At 37.7% G+C, this 16,868-nt stretch overlaps 1 protein-coding gene across 22 annotated transcripts in view; it reads left to right on the top strand.

Moving 5' to 3' along the window:
* LOC103674198 (sarcolemma associated protein) overlaps positions 1-16,868 on the top strand; it is a 142,249-nt gene that overhangs the window by 36,991 nt on the left and 88,390 nt on the right. The gene's annotated exons all lie outside the window — the stretch shown is intronic.

Below are 16,868 nucleotides of genomic sequence, written 5' to 3'. Positions count from 1 at the left end.
TTTAAAAGATTATTTATTTAATTTATTTATTTATTTATTTATTTATTTATTTATTTATTTATTTATTTATTTAACAGAGAGACAGCCAGCCAGAGAGGGAACACAAGCAGGGGGAGTGGGAGAGGAAGAAGCAGACTCCCAGCGGAGGAGCCTGATGCGGGGCTTGATCCCAGGACTCTGGGATCACGCCCTGAGCCGAAGGCAGACGCTTAATGACTGAGCCACCCAGGTGCCCCTAAAATGCCCTTTTTAACATAAAAGAAGGCCATCAAGACTATTGTAGATCAACAGGCCAACGAAAAAGCAGCCTGTTCATTCGAGATAAATATACGTAGCAAAGAAACATTCATTCTTGCTAGTGATCACAGAAATAAATATTTTACAAATAGGTTATATTAAGTTAGCAAAATTGTTAGTAGTAGAAAGGTTATGGTAGTGATGTTGCTTCCTACATTGACCTAGTTCGTGTGCAAAGCAACATGACCAGCCTGTTCAGATCTTTGGAATAGTAAGATTCTGAGGCAACTTTCATTTTAGCTTCCTTGAATGTAATTGAAAGTTTTTAATAGTAAATTACTAAGGAAGGGAATAAATCAAAAGATAAGAAAACAGCTGCAGATTTTCCCCATGTGCTGAAGTTGAGTCTGGTTGTGCTTTCCTCTCCACTGTGTCTGTGACTCATTCCAACTCTGGAAGCACTAACCCAACATAGCTTTTTTTCTTTCTGGCCCAGAAGAGCGCATGTTTGCTCTGTTGTAGTCTGAATCCTGCTTTTATAGCTTTGGCTAAATCCAGTGTTCTTTAATCCAATGACTTTAATCCAATGACTCACACCTTGGGAGTTCCCCACCCCACTCTAAGAGAAAATGCTATAAACTTTCCCTTTGGAGTAAATCCGTCAGTTCTTGCTGCATTTTACTGATTTTGCTTTAGGCGCTCATATGAAAATATGCTTCCCGTTGATTTTTTTTTTTTAAAGTTCCTTGTGGTGTTCTTCTGTTTAGGTGGGACCAAACACTTGTGTCACTCGAAGTTAGTACACTACAGTACAGTTATCCAACAATCAGTGATTTTTTAGTTTGACAAATTGTCTGCCTAAAAGTGATAAAATCAAGAAATGGAAATTGATCCTTGCTCTATTTATTTTCCCCGTGCGTCTTTCAAGTTATCTTTTTTTCTTCCAACATCAAAAACTCTTTACATTTCTGGTAGGTTTTTATTGCATTGATAATATTTTTCCCTAATTTCTAACATCATAGGTTTCTACATCATCTATGTTTATAAATACTTTTCCTTGTTATATAAGGCTGTAAGATTTTTATATTGTTAGTTGAGCTTATGTGAAGTCATAGGTAATGTGTAACAATCAAGAAATTAGGAATGATAAAAAGCAAAAAATTCTTAATCATTTTATTATGCTTGACAGTGATTTTGGTTTATTAAGAAATATATTACCAATTTTCTGTATATAGAACAACCACAAATACACTTCTACTACAACTGGAAATAGTCTCTTCCTGTAGGTAGTGGTGTAGCTGTGCTTAGTCTCTTCAGGCGTTTCCACTCAAATTGACTTGACTACTTAAGGATCTCAGGAAGAGAAGGCCCTGTAGGTTCTATTAATTTTTGAAAAATTAATGCAACAGAATTGAAAAGTTCAGACTGTTATGTGATTCGACTTCTTGATCTCTGATTTCTGCCAGCTTATTTAGGTCACTTACAGCATTTCTTGTTACACTGGGAGAGGTCTATTTCCCTGGCGTCTTGGAGGTTTCTTTCCCTGATTTTTCTTATACCTTTCTGACTGTCCTATCTGATATCCCTTCAAGCATTTTCTTCACTAATTTCTCCTTAAATGCTTGTGTGCCTTAAAGTTCAGTCATTGTTTTCCCTGTAATTGTTACTTTTGGATCATCTCATACATCATAATAATTTTAATAACCACTCAAATGCTGATGCCTTTCAGATATCTTGAGCCTGAAGGTCCGAGTTTTCTATCTTCTGCCTGCTTACATTGACTCACTTGGATGTCCTATAAAGACTCCAAAAGCAGTAGACCCCAAACTGAAATGAATCATTCACTCTCCCCCCCCAAATATTTCCAAATACAGATAATGGCATTATCATCTGCCTAGTAACCCACGCTAGAAACTGCTACCTTCAACACTGAACCAATAGGATCTATCACTAAACCCCTTTTACTACTGACGCTACTGTAGTTAAGAACCTTGTTATTTCTTTATTTTAGTAGCCTCATAACTGGGTTCCCTGCCTTCACTCTAGTACCCCTCAAACTATCCCCTCCCCATGTGCAATGTCATTTTGATCTCAGTACTTTCCTTACTAAATCCTATAGTGGCAAGTCCTCTGTCATCATACAATAAAGGTTGTTCTGCTATATATGTCTTAAAAAGCTTGGTGACTGCTTACCTCTCCAGCCTCAGTCCTGTACTTCACATGCCAGGTCCCCTCCTCAGTCTCCCCCACCCCCACCCCATGTTGTTTCTTACCTCTTTTTGCTCACTGTGTTTCAATCCCTTCTCTACTCTCTTGACTCACTCTTAGTCCACCTTCATGACTCAGGATGGACAGCTTCTTTAGGAAGCCACTTCTGAATCCTCAGGGAGCCCTTCCAAGTGTCCTTCCTCTCTACTGGATCATTCCTGTTAGTATAGGAAACTGTGATTTTTCTTTTATTTAAAGAAAAAATTATCTTGACTTCACTTTCTCTTCTAGCTATTGATCATTTTTTTGATAAAAAATTTTTTATTGAGGTATAATTGATATAAAACATTATATTAGGTTCAGGTATGCAACATGATGAGTCAGTATTTTTATATATTGGGAAGTGATCACCACAATAAGTCCAGATAACATCCATCATCATAAGTTACAGAATTTTTTTCTTGTTATAAGAACTCTTAAGAGGGGTGCCTGGGTGGCACAGCGGTTAAGCATCTGCCTTCGGCTCAGGGCGTGATCCCGGCGTTCCGGGATCGAGCCCCACATCAGGCTCCTCCGCTATGAGCCTGCTTCTTCCTCTCCCACTCCCCCTGCCTGTGTTCCCTCTCTCGCTGGCTGTCTCTATCTCTGTCGAATGAATAAATAAAATCTTAAAAAAAAAAAAAAGAACTCTTAAGAGCTACTCTTTTAGCAACATTCACATATGCAATACAGTATTATTATTAGTAGTATTTTTTAAAATTTTATTTATTCATTCGACAGAGATAGAGACAGCCAGCGAGAGAGGGAACACAGGCAGGGGGAGTGGGAGAGGAAGAAGCAGGCTCATAGCGGAGGAGCCTGATGTGGGGCTCGATCCCGGAACGCCGGGATCACGCCCTGAGCCGAAGGCAGATGCTTAACCGCTGTGCCACCCAGGCGACCCTACAATACAGTATTATTAACCATAGTCACTATGCTGTACATTACATCCCTGTGACATATTTATTTTATAACCAGAATTTTATATGTTTTGACACCCTTCACCCATTTCTCCTGACCCTAACCCCTGCCTCTAGCAACCGCCAGTCTGTTCTATCTATGAGCTTGTTTTTGTTTTTTTTTTTTTTTGGTTTAAGATCCCACATGTAAGTGAAATCATATGGTATTTGTCTTTCTCTGATTTATTTCACTTAGCATAATGCCCTCAAGGTCAGTCTATGTTGTCACTAATGACAAGATTTTGTTCTTTTAACGGCTGAATAATATTCCATGGTGTGTGTATATATGTATATGTGTGTGTGTGTGTGTGTGTGTGTATCACTTTTTCTTTATCCATTCATCCATCAGTGGACACTTAGGTTGTCTCCATACCTTGGCTATTATAAATAACGCTACAGTGAAAATGGGGGTACATATATCTTTTTGAGTTAGTATTTTCGTTTTTCTCAGGCAGATACCCAGAAGTGGAATTCCTGGATCATACGGTAGTTCTCTTTTTAGTTTTTTTGAGGAACCTCCAGACCATTTTCCGTAGTTGTTCCACCAGTTCACATTCCCACCAAAGTGCACAGGGATCTGTTTTCTCTGCATCCTTACCAACACTTTATTTCTTGACTTTTTGATAATAGCCATTCCAACAGGTATGAGGTGATACCTCGTTGCGGTTTTGATTTATATTTCCCTGATGATTAGTGATGTTGAGCATCTTCTCATGTACCTGTTAGACATCTGTATGTCTTCTTTGGAAAAATGTCTGTTGAGATCCTCTGCCCATTTTTTAATCAGATTCTTTCTTTCTTTCTTTCTTTCTTTCTTTCTTTCTTTCTTTCTTTCATCTTGTGTTGGATGAGTTCTTTATATATTTTGGATATTTACCCCTTATTAGATAAATGATTTGCAAATATTTTGTCTCATTCAGTAGATTGCCTTTTTTGTTCATGGTTTTCCTGGCTGTGCATGCTCATTTCTTTGCTTCCCTTTAGAGCAAACCTCTTTAAAAAAAAAAAAAAAAAAAAAAAGATTTTATTTATCCATTTGAGAGAGAGAGAGCGCACAAACAGAGGGGACAGGCAGAGGGAGAGGGACAAGCAGACTCTCGACCGAGGAGGGAGTCTGACACAGGGCTCCATCCCAGGACCCGAAGATCATGACCTGAGACAAAGGCAGACGCTTAACATCTGAGCTACCCAGGCACCCCTAGAGCAAAACTTCTTAAAAGATTTGTCTATTTGTGTGGTTTCTCATCCCTCTCATTCATTTTCTCTTGAATCATTCTGATAAGGCTTTCTTTTCCTTTCCTTTCCTTTCCTTTCCTTTCCTTTCCTTTCCTTTCCTTTCCTTTCTTTTCCTTTTTTTTTTTATCTTAAGCAGGCTCCATGCCCAGCATGGAGCCCAACATGGGGCTCGATCTCACAACCCTGAGATCATGACCTGAGCTGAAGTCAAGAGTCAGATGCTTAACCTACTGAGGCACCCAGGTGCCCCTTTCCGATCAAGCTTTCATTCACTGCTACTTCCATATAGTTCTTGTCAAGGTCATCAGTGGCTTCCGGGTTGCTTTTCCAGTATTCAGTTTTTGGTTTTTTATCTTACTTGATTTTTCAGCATTATTTGACGTAGTTGATTTCTCCCACGTTCTTGGAAAACATCATTCCCATAGCTTTGGGGACACACCACTTTCCCTTGATTCTTCTCATATTTCACTGGCCAACTTTTACATTTCCTTTGCTTGGTCTTTTTCTCTCTGACTGTAAATTTTGGACTGCTCCAAAGCTCTGTCCTTGGCCTTCTTGTCTGTCTTCTTGCTGTCTTGGTGATTTCATCCTGTCTCTTGACTTTAAATTCTTTGTATTTGCTGATGATAATAAAATTTTTATCTCAAGCTCAGACTTCTTCCCCAAGCTCTAAGCTCATGTCCAACTGTTTTTTTGACATTTCCACCTGATGTCCAGCCGATACCTCAGATTTAATATGTCCAGAGCCAGAGTTCTATCCCTTCCTTCAACCTCAATAAAAAAACAAAAACAAGAAACAAAAAGCAAAACCCCTCACCGTCAGCCCTTCCAGCTCACATAGAAGCAACTGCATCCTTCTAAGTTGCTTGGGATAAAAACTTTGGTATTGCTCTTGACTCCTTTCTTTCATATTGTACACCCGATCTGTCAGGAAATCTTGTGATGTACAAATTGCATTTCCTGTAAGTGCTGTGTTGTGTAAAAGGTTAATGTTATGCTTTTTCAGTTTTACAACACTTATTTTAAGGGCAAGAATCCCGAAGACCATAGTTTTACCAAGTCTCTTAGTTTGAATTCCCCCAGTAAAGAATTCTGATGGGTTGCTGAAGCTATTCCATTCAGAATTGAATCCTGTAATAAGAAAGAACAAAAGGAAGTGAGCTGCAAAAACTTTTAAGTATAGTTCAAAAGTCAGTGATTTTACCTCTGAAGTCTGTTCTTCACTTGTGCAAGATGATGACTAGTTTACTAACCCTTTTGAATTTATTGAACTTCTTTCCTCTTTCATCTCCCTTGATTGTTTACCTCTTTTCTTTCTAGCAGATTCTGTTTTTGTATGTTTTTCTCTCGTGTAGTTAAGTTTGTATCCCTGTTTTTTTTTTCCTTCTTTTCATCGTCCTTTCACTGTCTTCCACTAAATGACTATGATGTGGAATTGAAAATTTGCTAGGCTTATTTAATAAAATTTTATATCTTTCTTAATTTTAAAGTTTAACTATTTAGGATTTCTTTTTGTGGAGATAAGCACTGTGAACGTTTTATATACATTCTTTCAGATTTTTATTTTATAATGGTGTATTACCATTAGAATCTGTATAGTATATATCATTCTTTTTGTTAAAATATATATCATTTTTTTAAAAAAGGGATCACTGTATATCATGATATATTTTAATTTTAGTACCAATAACTCTACTTCATTTTTTGATGATTTTGGTATTGTGATTGTGATGTCTGATATTTCATCAGATCAGCATAATGTAGTTTGGTTAGGCGTTAGCTGTTTCTAGTTTTTAACTTCTGTTAACCTTGCCTAGTGATTTTGCCATTGCTTATGCATTTGCCATTGTATATGTGTGTGTGAATATTTCAGTGTTTCTATAGGTTAGATTTCTGGATGTGGAATTAAAGAGTATAAGCATTAAATATCTTCACAGGTATTGCTGAATTATTTCCCAAAAACATAGCAGTTTATATTCTCATGCCCAGTATGTGAGACTGCTGTTTCTTCACATTCTTGCCAGAGCCAAGTATAACACTAGTTTTAATTTTTGCCAAACTGATATTGACCACTCTGTTAATTGGCCATCTTCCTGAACTTTTAGGTCTTTTGAGAATTTTGGAGTTACGTGCTTATTTACCCCTTCCCATATATCTCTTTCTCTCTCTCTTTATTTTTTAAAGAGATTTTTATTTATTTGAGAGAGAAAACGTGAGGCGGGGGGGGGGGGTGCAGGGAGAGGGACAGAAGGAGAGGGAGAGAGAGAATCCCAGGCAGACTCCCAACTGAGTGCAGAGCCAGATGTGGGGCTCAGTCCCATGACCCTGAGATCAAGAGTCAGACGCTCAAGTGACTGAGCCATCTGGGCACCCACTCCCCCTTTAAACAGAAAATTCAAATAGTTTATGAGGGTGTAAATGGGGAGATCTCTCTCTCCTCTCCGGTAGTTTAAAGGGTGTCCAAATGGCAATTTGAGTTTTGCACTGAGTGAGTTACAACCTTATATTTGTGTTGTTCTGTGATTTGACTCTGCTTCCAGCCCTGTCACTGAGGACCAGGAGTATGGTAGGGCTCTTGTTTAGAAATGGAATTATGGCATCTGATAAATATCTTGTGGCTTAATTTATTCATAAGTTGGCTCACAATGTTAGTTGAACTGTATGTAGATTGCTAATCTATGTAATATTTTCTAAGTGTATTTACATTTACCTGAGAATCATAATTTCATTTTGATTTAACATTGATTAAGGAATTCCCTGATCCATATTGTGTATGTGTTTTACATTTTTTGTAAAATGTTTTTAGTTTGCGCTGTAAGACAAAGGTTTAGCTCCTTTCCTTCTGTGCACAGGTTGTGGTTATTTATGGTAATATTCACGTGTAATGGGGCAATGACATTCTATTTTTAACACCTGTATGTGTTAGAGTTCAGCTGTTACTGATCTATTTATATCTCTATCAGCTGTTTACTATTTAATTAGTTGGCAAAAAACTTTATTTTTAAGAACTTGAACCAATAAAGGAAAGTCTTCCATCAGTTCCTTTGACTAAAGAAAGTCAAAATGACTACATATTTTTGCATATTCTGTGGATTTAATAGTAATAGTTGCCATTTGTTTATTTTTTATAGCTTAAATATGATTTAATGTGGTATATTAATCTATAATTATCAGAACTAAGCTGGCTGGTTGACAGTGTTTTATATATGTATTTTTTTCTCCCGTTTGTTTAGTGTGTACAAATACTGTGCTTAGTGCTTTACATGCTTAGCATAATTTAACCTTTATAGCAAACACTCTGAGCTAGGTACTGATATCCTCAATTTATAAACAGGGATTTTTTAGAAGTGCCTTTTTATAACTAAAAGGTGTCTCGGAAAGGTTAAGTAACACTAATACTCAGGGTCACACAGTAAGTTAGAAGGTGATAGAAGTGGAGTTCAGATCTTCAATGTATGCTCTGTTTTATATAGCATGTTGTTATTTGGATGTAATACAGTTTGGCCTATCCTATGTTAAAACTTTTTAGCTTCCATTGTAGAGTATGAATTATTTAATGTATTTGTTCTACATTTTAAAAAATCATTTGTGACTTGTGCCTTTGGGAACTTTCTGACAGGCAATGAATATTACAAGTTAGAAAAGATGGGAAAATAGTGCTATTATTCCAAGTGTGATTTGGACATGAAGGTTTGGGAATTAGCTGCTTAACTTAGAATAAAGCCTTGAGTCTCTAATTTAGGTGTTTATTTAGTGAGAAATGTTATCTGAGAGAGAAATCTTATTTGTTAGAGTGTTTAAACTGGGCTTCAGAAAGAAAAGGAGGCTTTTAACAAGTGAAGAGTGTGGGTAGGTGGAAGCAAGGGCTCTTCAGGTCCAAGAACAGCATAAGCAAACAGACGGAGGCTTGGGGCTTGTGTGCGGAATTGCTAGTAGTTAAGCAAGGCTGGAACGGATAATACTTTTTTTTTTTTAAGTAGGTTCCACATCCAGTGTGGGGCTTGAACTCACTACTCTTAGATCAAAAGTCACATGCTCTACCGACTGAGCCAGCCAGGCGCCCCTGGAATGTATGATACTTTTAGGGAGAGTGGAAGATCAGGTTAGATAGAGTGATCAATGTCATTTTGAAAGTTATCACAGCTCTTAGATTTGATTTTGAAGACAGTAGACAGTCAACACCCCTTTTATAGAGGGAAACAAAGTGATCAAGTTTGCATTTTAGGAAATACCTCTAGCATCAATGTGAAGGACGGAGAGTGTGGTATCCTCGTCTTCATCCTGGCAGCGGTTATGGGCCTGGGTTAGAGGGACGGTAGTGAGCAGGAAAAGGCAGGGAGAGATTGTTCTGAATCACAATTCGTAGGAATTGGTCACATATTAGATGTCTTATGGGGTTATTGGAATAATTTATTATTACTAATAGTATTTGTTATTTTTACTGTTTTGTATGTGTGCTAAGTGGCTTCTGATAGTCACATTTATTCTATGATTAATGAGTCTGGGTTGTAAATATTACACTCATGAAATATTTATTTAAAATACAGTTTGGTGTTGGGGCTCATGGGTGGCGCAGTCAGTTGAGCCTCCGACTCTTGGTTTCTTTTTTTTTTTTTTTTTTTTTTTAAGATTTTATTTATTTATGTGACAGAGAGACAGCCAGAGAGAAAGGAAACACAAGCAGGGGGAGTGGGAGAGGAAGAAGCAGGCTCCCAGCGGAGGAGCCCGATGTGGGACTCGATCCCGGAATGCCGGGATCACGCCCTGAGCCGAAGGCAGACGCTTAACGACTGCGCTACCCAGGCGCCCCCGACTCTTGGTTTCTGCTCAGGTCCTAATCTGAGGGTCATGAGATCGAGCCCCACATCAAGCCCCTTGTTGGGTTCCACCTCAGCACAGGGTCTGCTTGAGATTCTCTCCCTCTCCTCCTGCCCCTCCTGGTTGCTCATGCTCTCTCTCTCTCTCTGGCTCTTGCTCTTAAATAAATAAATCTTTTTAAAAAATTCTATTTGGTATTTATTCAGCAGACATTTTGTTAATGTCTAGGGATATCACTGAGAAAAAGGGATACCACTGATCCTCATCTCCACAGAATTTGCCATAGTGAAGAGGAGTCTAGTAGAGCTTTTTTGCTGTTCTTACTTTCTGTGTAATCCTTGGGCATATGATTTAACTCCTGATCCTGTCTGATCATGTGGGATACTGCTTATATCATAGTGTTCTGAAGTTTGGATGAGATAATGTGTGTAAAGTACCTGGCATAGTCCCTGGTATAGGCTAATGCTTGTTCTCTTTAATCTCCACGGACACAGAAGCTGGGAGTCATAATTTATTAGGATTGTTTGTTAAGTAGGTGACAATAGGTAGCAAATGTCATTTTTGAAAGAAATTTTAAAAGTTTACCTGTCATGATGATTTGGTATCATAAAACCTAATTACTGTTTTGTTTTCTCCATTTTAAGTATAGATAGGCTTGTGTGTCAGCCTCGATTTGCTGATCTATAAAATGATCAAAAGCATTCTTATTTCACAGGGTGGTTGGGAGAAATATTGGATATCGGATATGAAATTACCAGACAAACATAAGTACATAGCTGAATGGTTGAGGTCAAAGAGTTTAAAATGTACATCTCTCCCAGTTACTAGCTTGGGAGGCCCTTTTTAACCTCTTTTAGTTCTAATTTATCTGTAGTATAGGGATAATAAAACATGTATGTCTATAAGATTGTTGTAAAGATTAAGTGAAAGAATGCATAGGAAGTAGTTTATCCGAGCACATGGTAAGCTCTCAGAAACCTGTGATTATTTTATATTATATGGTATCCTTTTGACACTATTGAACAGTGAACTCTTCTTTGTTTGGCTTTGCTCTGTAGTTGAAATTTCTATATAGCTGAATTCTGAATATAAGCATGTTACCTTTCATGGTAGTGAAAGAAATCAATGATCCTTTTCAAAGTAAACTTCACTTTGGCCCTAAAAGTTTCCTAGGGAAAAATATTTTAGGCCTTGTATTTAAGTCATAAATGGAGGTTGAATTTGAATGTGATGCTAAATTTCAGTTGAAAATAAAAAAGGAATTAATAACTCTTAACTGAGGCATTACCTGCGCATCCTCAGGAGCATGGATGTCATGAGGGATATTGGGAGTAGATGGAGTTTGAACATCTGAGTCATGTGACAGCAGACAAACAAGAGCCTCTGGGTTATACTCAACCCTGTAACGGGTTTATTTTCTTCGGTCCCAGGATTATTTCCCATCTTAGTCAAAATGATTGTTCCATAAATTGCATTCTTATTATTTCTATTTATTCATTTAATACTCAGTGACTTTAATTGTTTTCCTTTCTCTTTCAAAGTAGAATTATTATGATTTTTAAAGAACTCATCTGCAAATGTGTGAATTGTCAAAACCTTGAGGAGATAAATCTCCGGAAGAATTAATTATTACAAAAAATGAAGAGACAAGGGGCACCTGGGTGGCTCAGCCAGTTACGTGTCTGCCTTCTGCTCAGGCCCCACATTGGGCTCCCTGCTCTGTGGGGAGTCTGCTTCTCCCTCTTCTTCTGCCCCCCCACCACGTGTATGTGCGTGTGTGTGTGTGTGTGTGTGTGTGTGTGTGTGTGCCTGCACCCACATGTGTTCGCTTGCTCGCTCTCTCTGCACTCTCTGTCTCAAATCAAGAAAATCTTTTTAAAAAATGAAGAGACATGATTAAAGACCAAGTTGTTCTAAACATTATGATTATATGCCCGGGCACCTGCTCAGTTGGAAGAACATGCGACTTTTGATCTTGGGGTTGTGAGTTTGAACCCCATGTTGTGTGTAGAGATTACTTAAAAATAAAGCCTTAAAAAAAATTGTATGCCAGTCTGAGTGGTTGTGTCTAAAGGATGGAAAAGGCCATCGTGGTTATTTTCGTTACCTTAGTAAGCATTTTAAAACTATAAATGAGGGTGCCTGGGTGGCTCAGTCAGTTAAGTATCTGCCTTTGGCTCAGGTCATGATCCTGGGGTCCTGGGATGGAGTCAGCATGGAGCCTGCTTCTCCCTCTGCCTGCTGCTCCCCTGCCTGTACTCTCTCTCTGACAAATAAATAAATAAAATATTTAAATAAAAATCGAAATAAAAAGCTATGAATGTTCTTTTGAGGGGTAGATGTGCTATTTTATCTTTTAACATTTCCATTGAATTTGCCAAATAAAGTGTTTTATGTGTGGGCAGTTTTCTTTCTTTCTTTCTTTCTTTCTTTCTTTCTTTCTTTCTTTCTTTCCTTTTTTTTTTGTTTCTAAGTAAAATCTAGATTCCTATATTTTGCCAGTTTTGCCAGTCTTTAATGGAAACTTTTTTTTTTTAGTTTCTTCCTCTCCCCCACTTCTTAGTGACTATATAAATTAATGTCGCTGTCCTTAGACTGAGCCTATTGTGTGCATTATTAAATAATATAAGACTACATCCTTTACACCTAGTGACCTTGTTCAGTATTTCCCACAAATGTGATCACAGTGGTTTACTTTTGTGGCAAACAAGGCTATTATTCTATCAGAGATAAAGAATGAAGGTGCAGTTATTTTGTTGTTTTAGCTGATCTCAGGATGTTTTAAGGCAACATTTTGTGAGGAAAATAATGACCTATAAAGTATAGTCAGAGTATTGTGTATTTAAAATATCACAGTATCCCCTTGGTCTATCTCTACTGTGCTAAAAAACATGTTTTTTTTTTAAAGATGTTATTTATTTGAGATAGAGTGAGCATGAGTTGGGGGAGGAACAGAAGGTGAGGGAGAAGCACACTCCCCACTGAACCAGGGAGCTGGAAGATGTGGGGTTCGATCCCAGGACCCTGGGATCAAGACCTGAACCGAAGGCAGATGCTAAACTGAGCCACCGAGGCACCCCCCATGGTATTTTTTATAAATACCTACTTATTTTATATTTTAAAAGATTTTACTTATTTTAGAGAGAGAAAGAGCTAACATGAATGGGGGAGGTAGGGGGGAGGGGGAGGGAAGCAGACTCTGTGCTGAGTGGGGAGCCTGATGTGGGGCTCAGTCTCATGACCCTGAGACTAATACCTGAGCTGAAACCAAGAGTCGACACTTAACCAGCTGTGCCACCCAGATGCCCCAATACCCACTTATTTTAAGTATTGAAATAAAAAAAAAGTGATGTTCTTTGAGGTAGTTGGAGGCTTCTTGGGGTCTAAAAAATTGAGTTTGGGATCAGTATCTGTTTTTTAATACCAGTTACTCTAAGTAGGAGCCTGAGAGGCAAAGTTAAATGCATCTTGCTGGGATTAACACACCATGAGAGGAGAAAATAATCAGGATTTGCTTGTCAACCTATCAGTTTTGGGATGATGTGGGAAATAGGTTAATCTCCTTTGGATTAGAATTTGGTGTAGGCTTTCAATAGCCTCACCTCTCAAAACTAATATGATATATTTATTTTGTATCTTGCTGAGCTTCAAAAAATCTAATTTACTTTGTCCTGAATTCTCAGTGAAAATTGTCACAATTTGCATATTTAAGAAGGATGTAGTCATTCTAGCTTTATTTTGTATGTTTTGTAATGTTCTCATTAAATTAAAAAAAAATTTTCCTTCCACCTTCTCTGTGTTTGTTCTTCATACTCTTCTCTGTTTCTGTGTGGAGATAGAGAAATACTTTTTCTTCTCTTCTTTCTCTTTTTTTGAGCTGTCTCCCATAAGAAGAAATTATTGTACAATGAATGTATCTGGAATATCACTGGGAAATGGAAAAAATCTTGGCAAATTCATAACATTTGCAAGACCTTTGGGTGGACAAGTTCATTCTAGTTACATGTGAGATTTTATTTTGGTGGAGAACATTTTGCCACTTTTCTATGTGTTTTCCTGTAGTATATGAGTAAAACTTTGTATTTCCCCCTTCAGTGGCACAACTTAAAAATTTCAGCCTCTGAAACATGTAGTTCTTTGCTAGTCAGGAAGCCAAGAAGGTTATTTAAACAAAACATATATAAAATATATAAACAAACAAATTCATATATAACATTCATGGTGTAGTCTAAGAAATAACTAAATTGTTGGTGGCAAAAAATGTATAAGTCATGGATCTCCCTATTTCTAGTTACTCCCACTGGAGATCATCCTACACACAGTTGCTAGGTTATCAGAACTGTTAGAATAATCTCCCTAAAACAATATTTTCATCAAATCCTTTAGTGGCTTCTCTTAAGAAACCTCAACTCCTTAGTACAGTGTGGAAGGCCCTCTAACAGCTTCACTTTATCTTGCATTTCCCCACTTCTTCCTCTGTTTGGTTTTTGTTACCCTCTAGGACTGGGTATTAACTATATATAAATGTACTGCAATACCTGTTCCTCCTCCACCTCCTCTTTCTCCTTGCCTTTCATTCAGATCACCACCCTCACTTGTAAGTGCCTTCTTAGCAACTAACTGTGCCTAACTGTTCTTTTCAGCAGCCTCTCAGGATTTTAGTACTTAATTCATACTCTCTTAACTTATTCTCAATGTAGAGGTGCTCTGCATTTGATTTTATGGATGTGCAGTCTCTCTAAGACAGGTGCCAAGTAAATGATTTGCCTTAATGATAGAGTTAGAGTTGAAATTGATTCTTACTATTATGATTGCTTCAGGAAAACTTCATAAACAAAGTGATATTTCATAAGTTTGTACTCAAAGACCAGAGTGTGTTTAATCTAAGTAAGAGAGGAGGAAGACAGTGTGGAGGTTTTAAAGGAATAAGAATGTGAAATCTGCAGTAGCTGTGAGACCATGGCAAGCTACTTAATATACCTGAGCCTCAGTTTCTTACTCTATGAAATGGAGATGGTAATATTTACTTGGTAGGATTGTTGTGAGGATCAGAAGTACCTGCACATAGCAGGCAGTCAAAAAAACAGTAGCTATTATTATAGATTAGGGATTTGTTTGACTTGGCCCTAGAAAATTTATAGATTGAAATAGAGCTAATGGGGGTGACATCATGGAAAGTGGCAGAGAAGGGAGCTCCAAAAATTGGTTCTTTCACCAAGACAGCTATTAAGCTAGCATGAACTGTCCAAAGCAATTATTTTAGAATTCTTCAGTCTAGTCAAGCACTTGCAGTATCCAGTGGAGTGCTTAATGAAGAAAGAGGCTGGTAAATTTCTGAGAATTTTGGTGTTTTGCACAGTGACTACCATTTTCTATCCCCCATCCTTCTGGCAGGCAGCTGGTGGTAGGGTGGTCCATGGTTCCTGATGTGACTTTCTTCTCCTTCAGAAATTGTGGTTTTATGTTTTGACTGCTGGTTTGATTGCCGAGCACAGAGACTGGCCATTGTTCCAAACCCCATAGGCTAAAGTGGTTTCCCCGGCATCTGCCAAGGGAATTTAAAGAGACAAAATACTCTTCTTTCCGACTGAATCCTGGCATTTAAGGAAATCTCTGTCAGGACTCTGGCTGACCACAGAAATAACTGAACAGAGACTTCCATGACAACACACAACAAGGAATATAGACTTTGCAAAAAAAAAAAAAAAGTTTGGAATTCACAATAGTCAACTGTATCCCTCATCAATTAATAGCAATCACTAGAAAGAGGAGAGAACCTAATTTCTAGAATTACCACATTACAACATTCAGGATGTCCAATTTTCAACAAAAATTACAAAACATACAAAGAAATAGAAATTATGGCCCATTCACAGGAGAAAAAAGAAATCCCTGAAGAAGCTGAGGCAATGGACTTATTAGACAAAGAGTTTAACTACTTTAAATGTGCTCAGACTGCTGAAGGAAGACATGGACAAAGAACTAAAGGAAATCAGGAAACAAAGTTTAAACAATTGGGGAATATCAACAGAGAGATAGAAATTATAAAAAGTACAATAGCTGAAATAAAAATCAGTGGAAGGTTTGGTGGCATATTTGAGCAGGCAAAGGAAAGAATCAAAAAAACTTGAAGATAGGGCCATTGAAATACCCTGTCTGAGAACCAGAAAGAAAAAGATGAAGAAAAATAAACAGTACCAAAGGGACATCATCGAGTGTACCAACATGCACGTTATGAAAATACCAGAAGGCAAAGAGAGGGAGAGAATGGAACAGAAAAATTTTTTGAAGAAATAAAGGATGAAAAGAATTTAATGGTTTTAGCTCTTATAATTAAGTCTTTGATCCATTTTGAGTTAATTTTTGTATATGGGGTAAAATAACTTTATTTTTTTGCATGTGGTTATCCAGTTGTCCCAGGTCTATTGAAGAGACTATTCTTTTTCCATTGGTTGGTCTTGGCACCTTTGTTGAAATTCAGTTGGATGTAGATGTACAGTTTTATTTCAGGAATCTTAATTTTACTTTTACTTAAGCGTGTTTGTACTTATGCTTATACCACACCACTTTGATTACTGTAGTTTTATAGTAAGTTTTGGAATTTAGGAAGTGTGGATCCTCCAACTTTGTTCTTCTTTTTCAAGATTGTTTTGCCTATTCTGGATCCCTTGTGATTCCATATGAATTTGAGGATTGACTTTTCCATTTCTGCATAAAGGCTGATTTGAATTTTAATAGGGGTTGCATTAAATCTGTAGATCACTTTGGTTAATATTGACACCTTAACAGTATTAAGTCTTTCAATCCATGAACATGGGATGCCTTTCTATTTCTTTAATATTTTGTAGTTTTCAATGTGTAAGTCTTTTACCTCTTTAGTTAAATTTATTCCTAGGGGGGCGCCTGGGTGGCACGGGGCGCCTGGGTGGCACAGCGGTTGGGCGTCTGCCTTCGGCTCAGGGCATGATCCCGACGTTATGGGATCGAGCCCCACATCAGGCTCCTCCGCTGTGAGCCTGCTTCTTCCTCTCCCACTCCCCCTGCTTGTGTTCCCTCTCTCGCTGGCTGTCTCTATCTCTGTCAAATAAATAAAATCTTTAAAAAAAAAATTATTCCTAGGTGCTCTTATAAATGGAATTGCTGTCTTAATTTCCTTCCTGGATTGTTCATTGCTGATGTGTAGAAACACAACTTTTTTTGTGTGTTTGTCTTGTAAGCTGCAACTTTGCGGAATTTGTTTATTAGCTCTACTAGCTTTCTTTTGGGTTCTGTGGGATTTTTCCATATATAGAATCATGTCATCTGTGAATAGACATAGTTTACTTCTTCCTTTCCAATTTGGATGCCTTTTGTTTCTTTTTCTTGTGTCTG

This window comes from Ursus maritimus, unplaced genomic scaffold, assembly GCF_017311325.1.
Source record: "Ursus maritimus isolate PB19 unplaced genomic scaffold, ASM1731132v1 scaffold_14, whole genome shotgun sequence".
NCBI lineage: Eukaryota > Metazoa > Chordata > Mammalia > Carnivora > Ursidae > Ursus > Ursus maritimus.
The sequence above is the reverse complement of the archived record's forward strand: the minus strand, read 5'-3'. Positions and strand labels throughout refer to the sequence as shown.